We start from the raw sequence: 20,096 nt of genomic DNA, 5'->3' as shown, positions 1-20,096 counted from the left end.
TGTAGATATGCTTGGCTTAGAGTATTTTGATTCAACAAATATGGGTACTCTCATTAGTAGACTAGTAGGAACAGTTTCTTCTTTGAATAAGGGTACTCTGTACTCTTCAAAAGTTTAGTAACTTAATGTCACTGAGGGCAAAAGGCCACAAATCAGTCTTACTCTCTCTTTTAAGGAATAATAAAAAGGCCAAAGATTTACTGGTTGCATTGATATGTATTTGGTGGGAGAGAAATGCAGAGTTTTATTTGCTTGAACTTGAAAATATTTTTAAAGCAAAGTCTTGTTGGAAACCGTATATCTGAAACTAAAACTATTCCAGTTATATATGTTTCTTGGGTCTTCGGCTTCATTTGACAGGCACTACCTCTTTTCTCTTTTGCTCCTTTTTATACATGATCAAGGATAACATATAAGAACTTATAAAATTGATCTAGTGAACTTATGTATATTCAAATAATAAAGGCTGTTCTTGTATGCAAGATTTGTCCTAAAAAAAGAAACGAAGAAAAGGAACTATGAGACTGTGGAGTTATTAGTATTCATTTTTACAGCTGCAGCAAAACTGATATCTCCAATTTAAGGTCATATCTCAACTTCAAGGGCACTCCTCCTTCTTTCAGTCTTGCTATAGGAGCATAAATATGTTAGATCTATAATAGTTCTCAAAAAATACGCATTTAATGGACAGGCATTCATTCATTAAATGCTATATATATATTCACATGTAATGAATATTGAGATATACCCATTTTTAAGTGTGCACACTGAATGATAGTTAATAATTTAGGGATAAAGGTAAACAGGTTTAAAATTCATGTTGTAGTTAGTTTTGTTGACATTGCATTATCTTTTTTTTTTTTATTCCATTGACAGAAATTAGTGAGACAGAAGGGTATCTAGTCAGATTGTTAGGTAACTCAAGTTTTAAAAATGAATACATGAGTGATGTGTCATAGCCTATATCGTATAGTGACTTGTCATTTGGTAAAATACAGAGAACAAATCCTAGCAGGTAAAAGGTTTAACTCTTCCTCTTCTTCTCTCAAATCTTTAATGATGGAAAATGTATAATTTTTAATTACTGGGTTTTCTATCAACTTGAGTCAGTATGCATAGCAAAGTATGATTGGAAAAGCAGGTTTGTATAACTTTGGATTACTCTGGAATGAAAACAATTATGATATGATTATCATAATTGATATGATTATCAACCAGCATAGAGATTGTTTTTAAAGTTCTTCTAATTTTCCCCCCACATTTCAATCAGTAGTGCTGGCATACCAGAAAGCGCCTAATTTAATTGCTCTGTTGTCTTGAAAGCATTTCTTTGGCTGAGGTTTTCACTACCCAAATGCAAAACTGCTCTTTGTGTGTGTATGTTTCTGATGCCAAGAATTTGACTTTTGGAATAATTTGAATGTCTGATATATATTTTTTTTCTATCTGAATATTTATCATGATGTTGACACAGTCTCTATTGTGGTTACTGCATGTCATGTTTGGTTCACATATGTTTTCCGGGACATTTCAGAATTTTTTTCAACTTATAGACTTTAAGCATAAAATGAATCTGGACTGTCCAGATTATTTAGATACCAACTATCTTTTTCAGACAGTGTTTTCAAGTAGAAGTTGTTCTTCATTACACTGCAAGTGGAATGGTGATGTTTTGAAACCTACTTTGACTTGTACAATGTGAGTGTGTAAAATAATCTAAAAACACCTTTAAAAAAAGGACTTTAATGTGGAACCACAAACTTTAATGTAAAAATTTCTGCAGTGCAGATGCTGGTACATTGACTAACGCAAACCTTCCTATCTGAGTGATTTGCTTGCTTATATGAATTAAAACTTCCCTGTTTTGGAGAAATAATTTTTATTTGGAAGCTTGTTTAGGTATATAAATATCCACCTTTGGAGATGATTTTGATTCTTCTGGCTTCATTTTCAGATGTGACTCAGTCAATGAGAAGTTGGGTATCTTTAGAGTTAATGGAAAATCTGCCTATTTTGCTTTAATTGATATGGGAAACATGAGTGATGGATCAAGCTTTTCCATTTTTTCCAAAGAAAAAGATTAATTTGAATGACCTCTTTAGATTGCGAAGACTCAGTCAGACTTATTTGCTTTGAACGTGATCAACTTGTATTTTTGCTACAAGTTCATATACCTTGTAAAGGATCTTTCAAGTGTATTGTTTTTATTCTCATGCCAACTGCAAACTAAGAGTTTGTAAAATCCAACTGCTTGCCTCTTAGAGACCTGCCAGCCAGTTTACATTTATAAAATCAGGAAGGGAAAAAATCACCAACATTTTCATTGGTTTGTTTAAAAAAATTTTTCCTTAATTTTTTGTTATTGAGCTCACTTTTAAGAGATTCTTGAGAGGTTTCTTAAGTATATTCAGTAAATGCTTTCTTATTCTTTGTTTAGCATTTCCCAGGAATATGAATAGTGATATAATAAGCACAAGAACAAATTAAGAAAAAGTTGAGCTATTCTGTTTCTACCTTTTCATTCACTCAAAGTGGAGTAGCAAAATTATGAGCATGACATTATTTCTGAACGCTTGTTTTCCAAAGTGGCCGGAGGCTTTATAAGCAGTTTAAACCCGTGATCTATGCAATGAGTTCACATTGATGCAGTGCATGGCGAGCTGCAAGATCACCATTGAGAAGCAACACTTCCTACCATGTTACTTTATGGGATTTTACTAGGTACAGTTGGACTCCCTGTTTACTAGAATATCAGTTTTTTAAAACCTTGTTATATGCAGTAGGAATATTTGACAGTCCTCCCTTTGAGGATTCTATTTTACAGGTTAAGTCATTATTGCATAAATCATTCTTGGCAGCTGTGAAATATTGCTTGAGGTGATAAAGCTATAAATCCTTTGACATAAAACTCTAATTATTCATAACTATAATTATTCTGAGGCTTATATAAGGATGGGCAAGTGTTTTAATAGCGTAATACATTCACTTTAAAAACACCTTTTTAGGAATAGTGATTGAGAAATAGCAAACACTTCAGTTACTAACTAGCTTATAGTTTGGAGAGGATGTTAATTGTAAGAACACAGGAAAGAATAATTCAGTGAATCATTCCTTAGTTTATTGCTCATCCTATTTGGGTGTTGTCATGGATTAGAGATAGCTAGTTGAAGTGCTAAACCACCACTTACTTCAGCCATATCATTTTTACTTTAAATTATCTAGCAACTCTAAACATTTGGAAAATCAAAATGGATTTCTCCAAGAGAAATAAAGGTCTTAAGCCAGTAGGAAATCAGAACATAAAATGCATTATTTTTAGAGGTCAGAGTATTCCTATATTTTTGCTATTGAGCTTTGAAACATAGTACAATGGCAATTTTGTTAACAAAAGAGAAATATCCCTGTCTTTGTGTTGCCTTTAAAGAACTAATGGATAATAAGGGGCTAAAGGAAGTCTTGTTTTGATCCAGACAGAGACCAGATCCAGACAGGGCACCAGTCATGCTGGGACCAGTACAAAGTTCGGGAGGCAGTGCTTGATTCAACTAAACTAAAAACAGTTTGGTTTGGTAACATTGCATTTACCATCTCTAAGAGTTATTTGGATAGACTTTATAGAAAGTATTGTGTTGTTGTAATTGAAGGTGAAGGTACGTACTGAGGACCACCTTTCTCTAAGGTATTGTTTTAGGCACTGAAGGAACAATTGGAGGAGATGCAAAGGAGGATACAAACCGAGCTCTGCTTTTAGAATATTTGTATTACAGAGTGACTAATGTTCATTTCTATCTTCCTCTCAATATGTCTTCATGAAATTGTTTTTTAAAGAAAAAATAATATATGGACTATGAATGAAGACACTTTCGTATAAATGGAAACAGAATTTAAGGTTCAGTACCACCCTTCCTCTAGTCACCAACTCTAATATAAACGTGTTTATGTATATTTCCTGTCACCTTTTGTCATTTATATACAATAATAACTTATTAAGGAAACAATGTAGTTTAGCTAAAATTTCAATAGCTCAAAAACATATCTTACAATAGCTTTATATAAGTTATATGGCATGTAAAATATTCAACTCTTGTAATTCCTGAATTGCATAGTAGAGATACAGATGATAGTTTTTTGAAAAGAATAAAAGTATATTTTATGTGTGTATAATTCAAACAAAAAGATTTTCCGAGAATATCTTGCCTAGAGTTTGTTTTGGAGTTCACTTTAACTTTGTGTTTACACATTTTCATGTTCTGCCTAATAGAGTAGTACTATAACAACGGTAATCTTAAAATACATTTTCTTTTGTATACCTAAACTTCCTAACAGCTCATGGACTCTCATATTGTATAGACTTTAAATTGGATCAGTTACATTTGTTGATAAACTCACAATGATCAAGAAACAATCCTCCTCGCACTTTGAAGGCTTTGTTTCAGTATTGTCCCAAATTAAAACAAAATGTCCTAAAACCATGGGTGGGTTCTGCTCATCCGTCCCTTTTCTCCACCGACCGGCACCATACCTCTAAGCAACTTTGGTGCTAAAAAGAGGCCCCGTTGTCACTCTGCTTGAGAGATAACTGCTCAGTTATTTTTATGTCCAACGGGCTTAAGCACAGGGTCAGTTTAGGGCTATATGCATAGGCTAGACTTAGCGGGATTAAACAATTTATCTCGCTTCTACTGGCTTCCAAGGTCATTTATATTTGTAATTTTTTGCTATAAATAATCACTAAATCAGTTATTGATGGTTAGCAGCCAGGAGAGCCCTAGGATAATTGAGTCACAGGGAAGTAGCAGTTGGAATGTGAAATGTGAAGACATCAACACTCATCTGGCCAGCTAATCTGGAAACCTCAGGGTCATTTCTTGTTTTTCATTCTCCCTCTCCTCCCTAAACCCACTTAATTGGTTACTAGTTCCTTTCAATCTTTACATTTGAAATAGTTCCTGGTGCTTCACTCACTTCTTCAGCACTGGTAAATGCCCTAGTAAAAACTCTCTTAATCCAGAGTATTGAGTACTGAAGTCTTCCTCCCTCTCCAATCCATGCCCCCCAATGCCATCAGACAGCTGCTTGTGCAACAAGAATTACATACTCTGATGACTTACTGGAGCCATGCATCACTGTAAATGAATTTGATGTATTAATAATGGGTGTGACTATACCCTAAGGTATACACTCTTATTATCCCCATTTTATGAGAAGGACACTGAGCCCCGAGAGATTAATTTGCCAAATCACACACATCTCATAAAGTGGTGAAGTTTGAGTGCTTAACAACACTGACACATTTGCTGCTCAATGCAATTATGTCTTCACTTGGTTGAAAACCCTATCTCATTCATTAAAACTCTCAGGATAAAGTTTTAGACTCTTTAGTGGGATGCTTGGTGCCCATTCACAGTTGAATTGACTTGTATTTCAAGTAGGGTATGTTTAGAGGAATCAGCGGGGTTCCCAGCTCTGACAATAGCTAGGGAACTTGACCAAGTTTACTTTCTTGGTCCCTCAATTTTCTTTTCTAATTTATATCTACTTTGTTAGGTGAGTGAACATGTTGCATACAATAAACTACATAGCATTCTCTCTGGCATGGTTGCTTACCCATAATATGTGCTCAATAAATATCAGTTAGTTGACTATCAACCCAACTCCCATTTCTCTACAAATCTTACATTCCAATAATAATTGACTGCTCAGTATCTCAAATGACCATGCATTTTAATTTCACCAATTATTTGCTTGCCCTTCAGAAGTTTTCCTTTATCTATAATAACCAGTACAAAGAGTCTCTGAATGGATCACTAGTCCCTCAGCTTCTCATCCTAAAGAAACATTATCATCTTTTCAAAAACAGAACAAGAGACGTGTGTGCAATCCTTCCTGATGCCCCACTGCCTGCTCCAGAACACTAATTAACATTTCTCTGTCTCTCTGTAACACTTGGTTCTCAACTGCCTTGTAGCACCTGGAGTGTGTTACCTGTCATTACATATTATTGTACCGAATGTTATCTGGTTGTTTTTATGTTATCTGTTTTTTTGTTGTTGTTGTTGTTGTTTGTTTGTTTTAGCTCATTCAGAGAAAATACCAAGTCTTATTAATTAATATGTCCAAAATATATGGAAGAGAGCCTACTATGAAGTATCAAGTGCTGAGTTAGCACTTGAACAAAGAATAAAGGGAGGATGAGAAATGATACCATAGAGCTGGAAAAACAAACAGATTGAGCTCAGGAGATCCTGAGAAAAATGAGTTACAGGGAGAGTGTGATGTTTTGATTTCTCTTATTTTCTTAAGAACACTTCCAAAATGTTCTTAAGAACAATTTTCACCTTAATTTTATTAATGGACATATTCCTTTGTTTAATAAGTTAGGGTATTAAATAATCTTTATAGCCTATAACTATGCAAATGGCTAGAAAGATATTTAATACAAAGTTAGAGAGTAGCTATTAACCAGAAATTATTAACCAGTTTTCCAAGTGTAACTCACTCAACAGCAAATCAAAATGACTCTCATAGTGTCACCAACAAGCTCGATGCAATAGCCAAACCCAAAGTTCTTGTCTGTTCTTTTCTGAATTGAATTCATAGCTGTGTTTGACACTCTCTACTTACTACAGAAGTTACACAATATTGGCATTTTATCTCTAGTACTGCATTTTATTCTTCAGTGTTTTCTTGAAAATTCTTAATTGACAACAAAGCTGATCTCAGGGTCACTCAATAATGAGAGTGTTGAATCTAAAATAATAAAGTTAGCTTAGTAGTAATAAAAATGATTATTAAACATTATTATTGTCAAATGACTGTGTTCTCTCTATATACTGAGCTGTCTGCTTTTAGCAAAAGTATTGAACTACCAAGAAGGAATAGAATCAGGCAACAGTAAGACATTAATCGCCATAGAGGAAATTTGTCCTATTACTGAATAATTAAGAAGGTCAGATTGCTACTTGTCACAGATTGATTATGAGAAAATGCAGTACCGGGCTCTTGTTGCCATGACTGGATATTGTATATATGCCTCTTGTTCCTTTAATTTATATGAAATAACTAATTGAGAAAATCAAAGTACTCTTTCTGTGGGTAGCTCAGATCATGGCTGAGGCAACTCCTGTGCCCTTTCCTCACTTAAAGTAGTTCTGCCTGTGTACAAACTCTCCTTGTCGTGGTTTCCACTGATTTGCGCCCTGTCTCACACTACTTTTTACCTTGGGTAAAACAGTCTTGGCTGGTGCTCAGGGGGTTAAAAATTGGGGAGAGTGAGAGAAGACTGTGGGTGCATTCCTGCCTTTTGTTGGCTCAGTTTGTAAAATGATCTCAAAGTGGCCTCTGCCAGGCGGGAAGGCTACCTGAGCTACACTGCTTTTGTTCACCTGCTTTTTCCACTGCCATGACCAGTTAGAAGACATGGGTACAGCAGCTCGAAGCTCATCATTGCTGGTTTTATAGTTTCCTTTTCCTGTTTTTTTTTTTCCTTCTTCTTCTTCTTTCCTGAGGATCTTTAGGAACGTTTCTGTTTGTTTTTCTTTGTTTTGAAAGCATATTAATTACTGTATGTTGTTTGATATGTGGGTTTTGAGAAACATGTAATAACTGCATGGGTTCAAGACAACTTAGAATGGCTGTTACTTCTCATATTGGCTATTGAACACTGTGCTCAAAACACCCTCTTTAATTCTATTCAGTGAAGTCTGTATTAATGACCTAAGATGATGGGCATAATGACAAAAATTAAAGTATAAAATTAGTGGTGGTATCATAACCAACATCTCAAAGATCAAGTAAAGAACAAAATCTAGGACAGACTAAATCAAATATTTATATGTTAAAAATAATAAAAATCTGTTTGTGTTAGAAAAGACCCCATATTGAAATCACATTCCTAAGATCTTTCAATGTACTAATTAATATCACATCAATACAATAAAATTAATGTTAGGGCTATGCAATATTATATGTTAAGTGAAAAATTTTAATCAAGTTCCCATTTACTTCTCTCAGCGAAATTAGTTAAAATTTCTTCTAGTTTTGCTAAACATTTCTGTATATACCATCCCTCGTCTTTAATAGTGTTAATCAGTTAGTCTTTAGCTATGCATTTATTGCCAATACAAACAGATGTGCTCTTCAGGTTTTAATCCCCATGGTTGTATTTCATGGATCATAGCCCTCCACCCAATTTAGATCTTCTCCCTAAGTACCAATGTTAACTGAGTTCTAATTCTGTGACTGGCTCTTTATATGTTACTTTATCTGCTTTCATGACAGCTTTGGGAGTAGATACTATCCCATTTTACAGATTAAATTGAAGTTCAGGGAAGTTAAGTACTGATGACCACAGAGCAAGGTGGAGATGAGGTTTAAAATCTAGATTTGTCTATGCTTGCAAATGTTACTGCCTCCAAATGATACACTTTTTAAACCTTATCCTACCTCATCCTGTGTGTCCTAATTCTAGTTTTTAATCGTAGATTTACTGATTATCTGAGGCGTGAATCTGATTAATTTAATTCACACTGAAAGGTAAATGAAGCAAGCTTTATCCTAGGTATTTTGTGTTTTAAACAGAATTGTGTCATTTGAAAGGAATCTCTGTCTGCAGGATGTTCAATTTCAGCAGAGAGGGGATAGCTACCATGTACCTATAATTTTTGCATAATTATTAATGGCACTCTTTTTCTGGTCTTAAAAGCGTCCCCATTTTTGGACTGTAAATTATATGGTCAATTTATATCTGGGGGGATACTTTTGCTTAAGGGCCTCCCGAAAGTCTGAAAGAGAATTCACATAGTAGTGTGATTCAATGGCAGAAGCTCTATTGTGTTCTAATCCCCTCCTTTTCCCAGAACAAAGTTTTATTTCTTAGGAAAATTACATAATTTGACCAAATTCACCAGTAGTATTTAAAAGGGAAAGCATACATGTACTGGTGTGAAGAGTTCCTGGTTTATTTACAACACCTCCAATTTTCTTCATTGGAGGCTGAATGTCACACTCGGTTCCTGCTACACACCCTACTTTCTTGTGCCTCTGAGCTCCTCCCAGAGGCCATCAGTCTGTCCTTTGCATGGTCTTCTCTAAATCCCTCAGGCAACCTTGTCCAATTTCCCAACATGTTTTCCCATGTCTCTATCAGAATACTTATTAAATTATCTTGTAATAATTTGTTTCTATGTCTGTTTCTTCTATTCACTGTTAAAACTTTTGAAGGGACTTATTAAGGCACTTATTTAAAAACAGAGAAAACTGATGGAGAGTGAAAGGTAAATTTAAAAGAACCCATGAATACACTTGTTTACCAATGAAAATGTCAGGTCGCATGTTCTAAAGAAGTCTCATTTATTCAATTTCCCTTGCCAGCCATTTTACTAAATATGAGAGTTCTAAAATTAACAACCTACATTGCTTATTAATTGAATAACTTAATAAGTTGCTGCCATATGGTTATATATTATGAAGCAATTTATTCTAATACTTAATAACCTGTACTCTTTAAAAACAGACATAACTCATCACTCTTTTTCAGTTAGCCTAGAAAGAGAGAGGTGAATGATCAGGACAATTCAGATAGATTCTTGATGCCTACGCAGTCAGCTAATTCAGACGGGGTGTCCACTGGTCATTAAAAGAAAAAAATATCTTATATGTTATTATAATACTATGTGCAAGTTTGCAAACCATCCCAGCCCTCTCTGGAAATCCTTAGTTCAATACATATGAGGAAATACTTATAAAACCCTGAAGTATTCTGATGTCTTTTCCTGCTGTCTATATTTGCACCCTGAAAACAACTCCATACTTACATTGCTTTCCCAACACATTTCATTATTTTTCCCAACCCAAAGTCATGTGTTGTGATTGTAAAGAAGTCTGTAAGGTATCACAGACACTTCATCAGTCACATCCTGATACAGGATTTCCTCGCCTCAACAAGGACTTCGTATCTCTACTGTCTCTCAGGGTGGTTTAACTCCACTGTCAAAAAAAAATTAGAAAATATAGAGAACAAGTAAAAAAAAAAAGTAAGCTATAATTTTGAACCAAAGACATAGCCACTGTTAAAATGATGGGATGTATTCTATCTGTAATTTTTCTACATAAACACACACACACACACACACACACACACACACACACACACACACTTTTTACAAGACCAGAATAGCACTATACAAACTGTAGCCTGTTTTTCTCACTGAGAATATTTATCCTGAATCTTTAAATGTTTTAATGATTATATAATATTTAACACATGAGCAGTTTGAAAATTATTTTAATATTCACAAAGTATTGCATGAAAGGAAATAAAATAACCAATAATACCTTGTTACTGAACACTATTATTTCCACCTTTCGCAATTCTAAAAAAGCATACAAATATCCTGTGTATCTATCTTGCACACTGGCACTATATTTTTTCTTTAGTGTATATTCCAAGAAGTATAATTTCTGGGTAAAACAGTGTGTGTATCTTAAAAACCTTTGGTACTTCTTGTCAAACTAAACTCTAAAAGAGAATGCATTTAATTGCACATTTACAGTGTACAGTAAAACTTGCATTCTTTTAAATTTTTGTTGACCCAATAAAAATAGTATCTTATTATCTAACTATTGAGTTTAACCCACAATCTTTACTGAAAAAAACATGTAGAACATATTTGGGACAATTTGTTTTCTTATTTAAATGAAACAGTGTTCACTATTGCCAAACCTCAGGACCAATGGGAATCTCTCCAATAGCTTATTGTCCATACTGAATGCACCACCTCATAGCAGGCACAGTCTTCCAAAAACTGCTATTTACATTCATATTTTCATTTCAGTTGTTTGCTGGCAGTTTTCTAAGACTCAGATTCAGAAACTAGGACCAAGTTTTGACTACATAGCAGCATTCCATGAACTTTTTCTCCTTTCTATTTGGGATAAGTTGGATTTTAAGTTATTTTCAGTATTTCTTTATTACCTATGTTGACTATGATGAAAATCTTGATTAGTGAAAGAGTTTTTAACTTGATAGCTTGCATTGAATATATATATATACATATATATATATATATATATATATATATATATATATATTTAAAATTTTATAGTTTTGTTTAGATTCAGAGAGACTGGCATGGAAGATAATATACTCATAATCAATAAACATGAATTTGGGATGCCCTATAACAAAATTGAAATATACTTATAAAGCATAAATGGCATTAAATGCTCAAAATAACAAAATAATTGTGAGGAAATATATGTGACAGAAACTCATGGTAGTATTAGATAAACCACTACCTGTATCCCAATATAATCCTACTGAAATGACTGCAGGGAACCAAGGCTGCCTTACATAACCAGGACATGCAGAGTGGAGGTAATCTGATCTTTCTAGCTGTGACTCAATTCTCAGGTCTTCCCTCCAGGTGTTCTTTATAATGAATGTCACTTAACCAAGCCTCAGTAGGATTTATGAATTCCCAGATTGCTGTTCTCAGAGTTTGCTCCCCAAGTGAAGGACTACACAAAAATGTCTCTGATGATATACAACCTCAACTGTGCTGTTAGCCAGCTTCTGTTCAGTTCTCAAAGAGCCAATTGCAGGCCTTGTATTTTTTGCAGTTCATGTTCCTAGAGGGAGCAGAAAGTGTCCTACTGAAATTTCATAGTCATCAACATTCATTATTGTAAATGTATTCACAAAATGTTTTAACTATTGATTCCTCAGACAATTCCAATAACTAATAACTTCGATGATGAATTTCCCTCTGGAGAATACTGTATCTAAAAGTGTTAGTCCTTTTGCTTTAGTCTAAATTTTTTGAAAATGTGAAGGATACTAATTATGTTCTCTAAAATCTTTACCAGGTAAGAGGTTTATAATATCATTCTTAATTTTACTATAGGAACAGAAAATAAAGATAAATGTCTGGTTGAGGTACAGCTCAGCTACAGAAATGAAAATTAACTTCAAGTACAAAAGGAGAAGCAAGAGTATTTTCATTAATACTTCTATGGCATTAGAAAAATTGTTAGTGACATTAATTTTTTTTCCCAGAAGACATGGCTTAGAAAGTTTAGTTAGAATATCTGATGTTACAGAATTTGAGAATTAAAATAATAAAATGAAGATGATGCCTGACCTTTTAACTATTTTAGCTACGTTTAACAGAATACTTGGAAAAGATAAACAAAAGAAATCCCAGGTGTTTTATTTACATTCCAGCAGAAGTGATGTGTGCTACCTTACAGATTCCAAGAACTAGGGAATACAAAATTCAGAAAACTTTTTTTTAAAGTCATGGCATTATCATATAGCCAGGTAGGACCTCATTGCTACCAATCTCATTGTTGCAGAATTGGAATAATCAACCCTTCCCCATTTCCATAACTAATTTAAGCATAACTCACATAAAAAAAAAAAAATCAGACCCTGGAATGATGTTCTTCTTGCTGTTTTTATTTTATTTACATTTATGCACACTGGTATCTTGCTAATGAGTGGGCTTCTTAAATTATCTCTCTCCAGCAACTTACATCTTATTCTATAACTGGGATGAGTTAAAAAGCAGAGTGTGGTTTGAGTAGTTTAAATAACATTAATAATAACTATCATTTATTGATCACATACAATGTGCTACTACTTTGATAAAAATCTCATTTTCCCAATACTAACAACATCCTATGAAGTCAGTATTTGTTCCCATTCTGCAGATTGGAAAGGTGAATTCAATAAACTTTCCCAAGGCGATACAAGTAGTATATAACAAAGCTGTAATGTAAGTGCAGATTGTCTTGTTTCAGAGCCTATACCCTCAGAATTCTACTGTACCACCTTAACGCTCTTGCTGTCCATGTAGGGTCCCTGATACACACAGTGTATACATGTGTAGAGTCAAGTCCCATCTTGACAGAAAAGTGTGAATTGTTTCTGGATTTTAGGCATGTTTTAAATTTGGAGGATTCAAATCTTCTTCTCCTAAATGCAATTAGACAACCACCTCTAATTGCCTCTGGTGTTTTAGAAATAAATTCATCTCTGTTTTCCCAGGGCCTAATTCAGTGCCTTGAAAAAAATAGCTGTTCAACAAGTAATTTCTTTAAATAAATTAATGCTTTAAAACATAAGGGAAACTCTCTTAACCATTTGATCTGTCAGTTTCTTCTTCAATGAAGTGGAAGCCAGCTGTTGCCTATTTGAAAAGGATGATAAAGAGGGAGCATAGTATAATGGCTAAAGTCATGGACTCTGCAGTCAGGTTGCCTGGGTCTAAAACCTGAATGTATTCACTGTGTGATATTCAGCACTTACCCAACTAACTTGTCCTTAGCATCATCACAAGTGGAGACTATGACAACAATAGAATCTATCTTATAGGTTTTGCGAGGACTAAATGTGTCTAAATTTATAAAAGCACTTGCAATAGTTCCCGGTACCCAGTCCGTGCAATATAAGTGTTAACAAATAAAATAATATGAAAAGAAAAGAAATGTTAAAAGGAATTGGGTTAAAGATACATAGTAAGTTAACATGTTCACTGAATGTCATGCTCCAAAGGAAATTTGGAATTGCCTGTGTGATAGAATAAAAAATGTGTACCAAGTGTTGATGTCAGTAGATAAAAGAAGAAATTAACAATATTTCTTGAAAATTTGAAATGTGAAGTCCCAAGGGCTTTATCCTGTAGACTATGAATGTATCAAAGTCTGTATTATTTATTTATTTATTTATTTATTTATTTATTTATTTATTTATTTATTTATTTATGTTTTAGATCTATTTTGAAATGTTGCAATTCGTTTTAGGTATGGTTATGTAAGCATTCTGGCAAGTTGGGCTCTTAAAATTGGTCTGTGCATACCTAGTATCTTTTAGCTACCTTGCAACCAATTCCAGTAATGGTATTCCAAAAAACAGTAAGTTTTGAAAGCCAAAGTTTTTTAAGTCACAATGAGTTTCAAGGTCAGTGTACTCTTCAGGCCAGGATTTGGTGGGAATCGAGGGTAAATCTTATTTAAAACAAAGCAGTGGAATTAATTGAAACTTATTGATTTGAAGCAAGTATGAAGATGTACATACCCAAATATAGACACCATAGCGAAAGTGGCTATGTAATTATTATTCAAAGCAGGATTCGTTTAAAAGTAAAAAATATAAATAATACTTACATCAGGAGAACAGGAAAAATCCAAGACTGTCCAGACTTACTGGATGTATACACCCTCTACATACAATCTATATCTGGCACTGTGTGAATAGACATTTTGAAAATATAGTACAGAGTTTTCACGCACATATTTTAACCTACTGAAACTGGTGAGTTTAAAAATGTAGCCACTCATTCTTCTGAAGCCTAAAATGCTTACTGTGTAGACAAGGACAGTGACTTGCAATCCGGAGAAGTGAGTCAGAATGCCTCTAATGAATACTGCACCTGCTGAACTCTTTGAAATAAGACTATAAATGAATCTCTCTGTAAGTACCACATTGAAGGCTCTTAGTAAAGGAATTAACCTTAACCTCTATAAATACCATGTTGAAGGTTAAACTAAAAGTAAACTAATTAACCTCAACCACTTTTTGAACTGCAGTAAATCATAAGAACAGAATGGACTAAAGGTAAAGAGAACGAGTTCATTGTCGAATGCCAACAGTCCTTTAGAGGATATCCTTTACTCCTAAGAATCCCATGAAGGATCTTTGTTATAGAATCTGTTAATAATGGGTGCACAGTCATCTTTTTTCCAGCTTATGACTATCAGGCCTTAGTCAATTGTGTTAGTCTCTTTGTAATTAGCCTTCATTTGTGTATAAAATTTGCCTTCTTTATGGATACAATTTTTTTGTCTAAAGGATGTATCCTAAGCAGGAGGAACAACCACAGAAAAGTTGGGATAGATAGCATTAAAGTAGAAAGTTATCAAACATTCTAATAAAAACACTATTTTTATTAACTAGTTACATTTGCAATGAGAGTAAACGTATTTCTGATGAGTTTAAATGGAAATTGATTTCTCCATATTTAAAGAGAAAAATGCAATTTAAAAAAAATCAAAAGGAAGAAGTAAGGCATTGTTTTTCAGAGGAAAGTTAAGTGAAAGTGGTACAGCTGGTATTCTCATATTGTTTGTATTTTTCCACACCCCATACAAACATAAGGGGAATCATCTCTGTCTGGGAAAATTGGGTTTGTAAATAAATTTAGCTTTTTCAGTGCTACAATCCAAAAAAGGGGGGAAAAAACCTTTCCAAAAGCAGAAATTGTAAATCTCTTCTTTTCCTTCCAGGTTCAACTAACTATTCCTTTGAAATTGACCCTGGTTATTGAGATTGTAGCAGAGGAAATTTTTTCTTCTATCCTTCAAGTTTCTTCTGGCTGGTCTAATAATCAAATTGACATTAGACAGATTAGCAAAAGAAAAATAAATTAAATTTTAATAACATGTATACCTCCTGTATATATGAGAGAGGCCAAGGAAAACTGAGTAACTCACCAAAATGGCTGAAGTCATCACCTTAAATACCACCCTCAGCTAAAGACAAAAGAAGATGTTGAGAGTGGAGAGTCAATTAAGGGAGGTTACCAGGAAAAACACAGATTTTAACAATGCCTCAAAGAAACTAAGCCTCTTATTTTATTATATTTCAGCCTGTTTTCTATTCACTTTCACCCCTTGGAATAGTGACAGTTCATAATTTTAAATCCAATATTTTATCCTTTTAAAATTATATCTAAACCAATTACATCTCATTCTCTCCTATATTAGTAAATGGTGTCCCAGTTTTATTTAAAGGCATTCTTTTTATTTTTAAGTGGCAAATAGATCTTCAATAATCTGTGAGCCTTTCAGCGTCGCATATCCTCTATTGATTTCTACTTGTAGTTTTCAAGATTCTATTATGAGAAAGGACAGAAATGACCATTTTAATTAGAGTCAGCTTTTATTTGGTTCAGATCCAATTGTTCTACAAAAACAAAATGTGGGTCAGTAAAGAAAGGAAACTGGAATGGTAGGAAGGGTTTCTTTGGTAGGGCAGATTTTTAAGTGGGTTTTTTAATCTGGGTAATAATGTTTATGAGGAAATTAATTATGTAATCCAAAAGATACATATGTGCTACTCATGTAGTCAGAAGCATCTCTTCTTTACCGTAATAGTGATATCTGGAATGACAAAGATTTCTTTGAAGACTGAAAGATTGAAAGAAAGCATAGTTAAATATATACCTGGTTTCCCTGAAAATAAGACCTAAACAGACAATCAACTCTCATGCATCTTTTGGAGCAAAAGTTAATATATAAGACCCAGCCTTATTTTACTATAATATAAGACTGGGTATTATATAATATAAGACCCAGTCTTATGTTAATTTTTGCTCCAAAAGACATGTTAGAGTTGATTGGCTAGGTCGTATTTTGGGGGAAACAGGGTAGTTATATTGGGATTAATATGATTGCACCCAAGAGATGGTACTAATTGAATTATAAATATATCTTAAAAGAAAAGTTTATTTGTGGCTGCTAAAGCTGAGACAAACCTGTCTGAGATGCAAACTTGACATTTTATTGACTTGGAGGAGACTGACATAAAGGGCAACCAGGTTTCCTCAGTGGCCAGCTCTTGCGCGCCCCTTTGCTCTCCAGCATGCATAATCTATCATGGCATTCTGACCCAAGTTTTGTGTTTCTCACTTTCTTTTATTTTTCGTTATGTCTAATAGTTTAAATTCAATTCAAAACCAAACATAAAGCCTAGTGCACATACAATTGCATTATATAATAAGATTTTTCTAAGGACAGAATGCTCATATTTATCATAATGAGGTATATCTTAATTATTTTGTCATGTAATTAACCACAAAAGATTGTTGAACACATATTTATATCTTTATTGGGGAAAAAATATTGTGTCTCTTTTTTTTAAATATTATCATTCTGATTACTTCTATCTATTTAGAATTGTTAAAACTTCAGTGGTTTAAACAGTGGCTTCATTTTGATAATCCTGTTCCTCTAATTATATACTGAACTGGTATGTTTAGAATAAGTTGGAGGATAAGCTGTATCTTCTCCTTTAATTGTAGTAAACATTAGATTATGATCTATAGTCTTTAAGAAGTATTTGGAGAGATTATTTTCTGTGGGGAAAAAAAATATCACTTTAGAGGATAAAGACAAAATTTATATTTGCTACTCAGTTACTGGGAAGAGGGGGGAGAAAGGAGAAAAGATTCAAATGTAGGAAAACTATGAAGTGCAAAGAAAACAAGTATATGGACCTGTAGTGGAGAGTGAGTAGGGTAGGAAAAGTGCTTCGAGGAAATGAGGGAATGTATATGTACGCAAAGACTGCTGCTCGCTCCCCTTAGAAGAAAACACGCCAATGAAATCTCTGACAAGCACAAGTTCAAGAGGGTTATCAGAGACGAGACACCATGATCCTAGAAGGATGAATTCTTCAGTATGAAGAATATTTATTCCTTAGCTCTGTTTACTGTTCTATTTGGAGCTAAGGCAAGAGTGATGAGTAATGGATAACAGGACACCTTAAGTGTCACTGTAACAAAGGCAGCAGCACTGGAATTCATTATATCTTATTGTGTAAGAACCATATATTGACATTTGCACAGGTGAGAGAACTTCCCCATTATAGATAATAGGTCTTTGTTCCAAACAACAGATTTACTCTCCCAGAAGTAGAAACTGATACTTGGGGCCTATTTTGCCTTCCACATCTCCTCTCTTTGGTGAAGTAACTAGATTAAGCCTCACAGAAAACAAGATGATAATGGCATTTCCACCTTTGATTTAAAACACTATTATCTAGAGATGAAATTCTACAAAATCACAAACTTTTAAGAAGGGAAGGAACTGGGATCACTGATTATGCTTTCTAAGAAGTGCACCAGTGGTTCCTGGCCCAGGGTAGCTGCCCCCCAAACGTTAACCAACTAACTAGCTAGTTTCCTTCCTGCCTGCCTGCCTCTCTGCCTCTTTTCCTTCCCTTCTTTTTTACTTCATCCCTATTCCCTTCCCTTATTTCTTTCAACAACCTTTATTTTACAGCCTTTTATGTTACAAATGGAGAAACCAAGGCCAAGCCACTTGCCCAAGCTTACTTGCCATCAGGACCAGGACCTATAGCTTTCAATTTCTAAAAAAGGGCTGGGTTCCCATTAAATAGTAAAACATGTCTTCCTGCTCATGCTCTCAAACAAGCAATCTTCTTACAAGTATCAGCAAAGATACTTTTCTTTTCCTGAAGGAAACAATAGTTTCCTTTTCTTAAAGATGAGGAGTCTTCTGCTTGAATTTCAAATCAGCATTTCTCCCTGAGTTTGAGCAATCGTATTTTCCTCTGTGAGCATTTCATTTGCTCTTTCGGTGCTTTTTAAATAACCCTTTGTGACACTTTTTTCTCCCAATATAATGTATGAAGTGTATGACTCTATAAATTGATTGAAGGCCCTTGAGAAGGTACGGTGTTATTTGTACTCTATGTTAAAATAGTAAAGCCTCACTATTTGCCATAAAAGGATATTGCAATAGTCTGATCAGGGAACTCACATCTCACAGAAAATGTACAGGGTCATTAGAAATGAAAAGGTGTGCAGAGCTGTTTAAGTTGGTGAATCTGTTTATCCTACTTTATGAGCTCTTTCAGGTAGTTTTGGGTAACAAGTTGCTGCAGATAATTTTGGAGAATGTTTGTGTTTGTGTTCATGAGAAATGCTAACATCACCCTGGCTTCTCTGTGCCATGAAGACAATTCATGTTCACCGTGGAGTTAAAAAAAAAAAAAAGAGAGAACAGCTTACATGGGGTCAGTACATTCTACTTACAGCTAAACTTTTGGAGTTATTGTATTTTTCTGAGTATAGTTTCAGAAACTGTATACGGTCCTTAGAGCTTAGCACCTATTCAAAGCCCCAGTATTCTGGACGCTGTGATCGCACAATGTTCTTTTGGCTCCCAGTCTTGCCTAAGAGACATTGCGGGTAGGACAATTAAAGAAACCCAGGAATGATATTTTCTTTCTGCATGCTCTTCCCTGATGATTTCACTCTGAATTGGCCCAATTGTGGAAAATAATGAAACATTCAATTTTTTAAAACCCCATCTCTTGAGAAGGATAAGTGTTTGGTCAGTATTTTGAAGATATAACAATTACATTTGCTGCTACTTTCATTGGGTAATGTCTTTGATACTTTGACATTTTGCTTGTATATATGGGATGTTGAAGCATTTCTGTCTCAATTTTTAAACAAGAATAAAAAGAATAGTATTGAGTCTCATGGTACCTATTACATTAAAAGATTTAGGTGTCTGTGATCTGCTTTTTCCCAAATCATTTTTTCTTTAATTAGTAAAAGGTAATTAGGGAAGGAAACTTTTATAATATTTCAGTAATCTAGTCTTTTATTCATTCACTATTATGTTGTAGTACAAGATGTGTTAGAAATCTAAACATAGGAGGACATCATTATCGGAGTAGCTTTTGATATAAATCTTATTACTCTTTTCCATTAGAAACAATTAAAACTCAGTATAATTGCCACTAAAATGCATGGATAGTATTTAAGAAGAAAGGATTCAAAAGTTTGGAATCATAATCATTATCTGGCTTCTTTCTTTTTCTTTCTTTCGTTCGTTCGTTCGTTCGTTCGTTCGTTCGTTTGTTTTTTTATTTACATGAGGAGAGGGATGAAATGGTAATCCACCTGTGAAACATGGGCTTAGATGGAGCATACCACCAGTCAGAGAAGACTTCTTCCCTAGTCTATGGGGTCTCCTGCAGCCCAGGGTAGTGTGGGCAGCATGCAAAAGGTTATCATTAGTTGCTTTTAGCAAAGTATAGAGTACTTGGGGATTTTATTAACAGAAATGGCTGTACTGGGTATAATTACCAAATTATTATATGTGTCTATATCATACATTTTTATTATGTTCTCTTTATTACATATATGATTGTTTTCTCAGTATGAACAGTGCAACTGGGATGCTTATTTGGTTTAAGTCTAGCATGAAAGAAAACTATTATTTATTAGGTAAATCCAACATTATCTCCTAATATTCATTAGAATCGTGTTGTCATA

General features: G+C 34.1%; 1 protein-coding gene across 7 annotated transcripts in view; it reads left to right on the top strand.

The window, feature by feature from the left end:
- Nucleotides 1-20,096, top strand: part of KCNH7 (potassium voltage-gated channel subfamily H member 7) — a 438,357-nt gene that overhangs the window by 2,571 nt on the left and 415,690 nt on the right. The gene's annotated exons all lie outside the window — the stretch shown is intronic.

The sequence above is a fragment of the Rhinolophus sinicus genome, chromosome 17 (genome assembly GCF_057876585.1).
Source record: "Rhinolophus sinicus isolate RSI-liver-muscle chromosome 17, RSI-T2T, whole genome shotgun sequence".
Taxonomy (NCBI): domain Eukaryota; kingdom Metazoa; phylum Chordata; class Mammalia; order Chiroptera; family Rhinolophidae; genus Rhinolophus; species Rhinolophus sinicus.
Note: the sequence above shows the minus strand (reverse complement) of the source record. Positions and strands in the feature narration are given on the sequence as shown.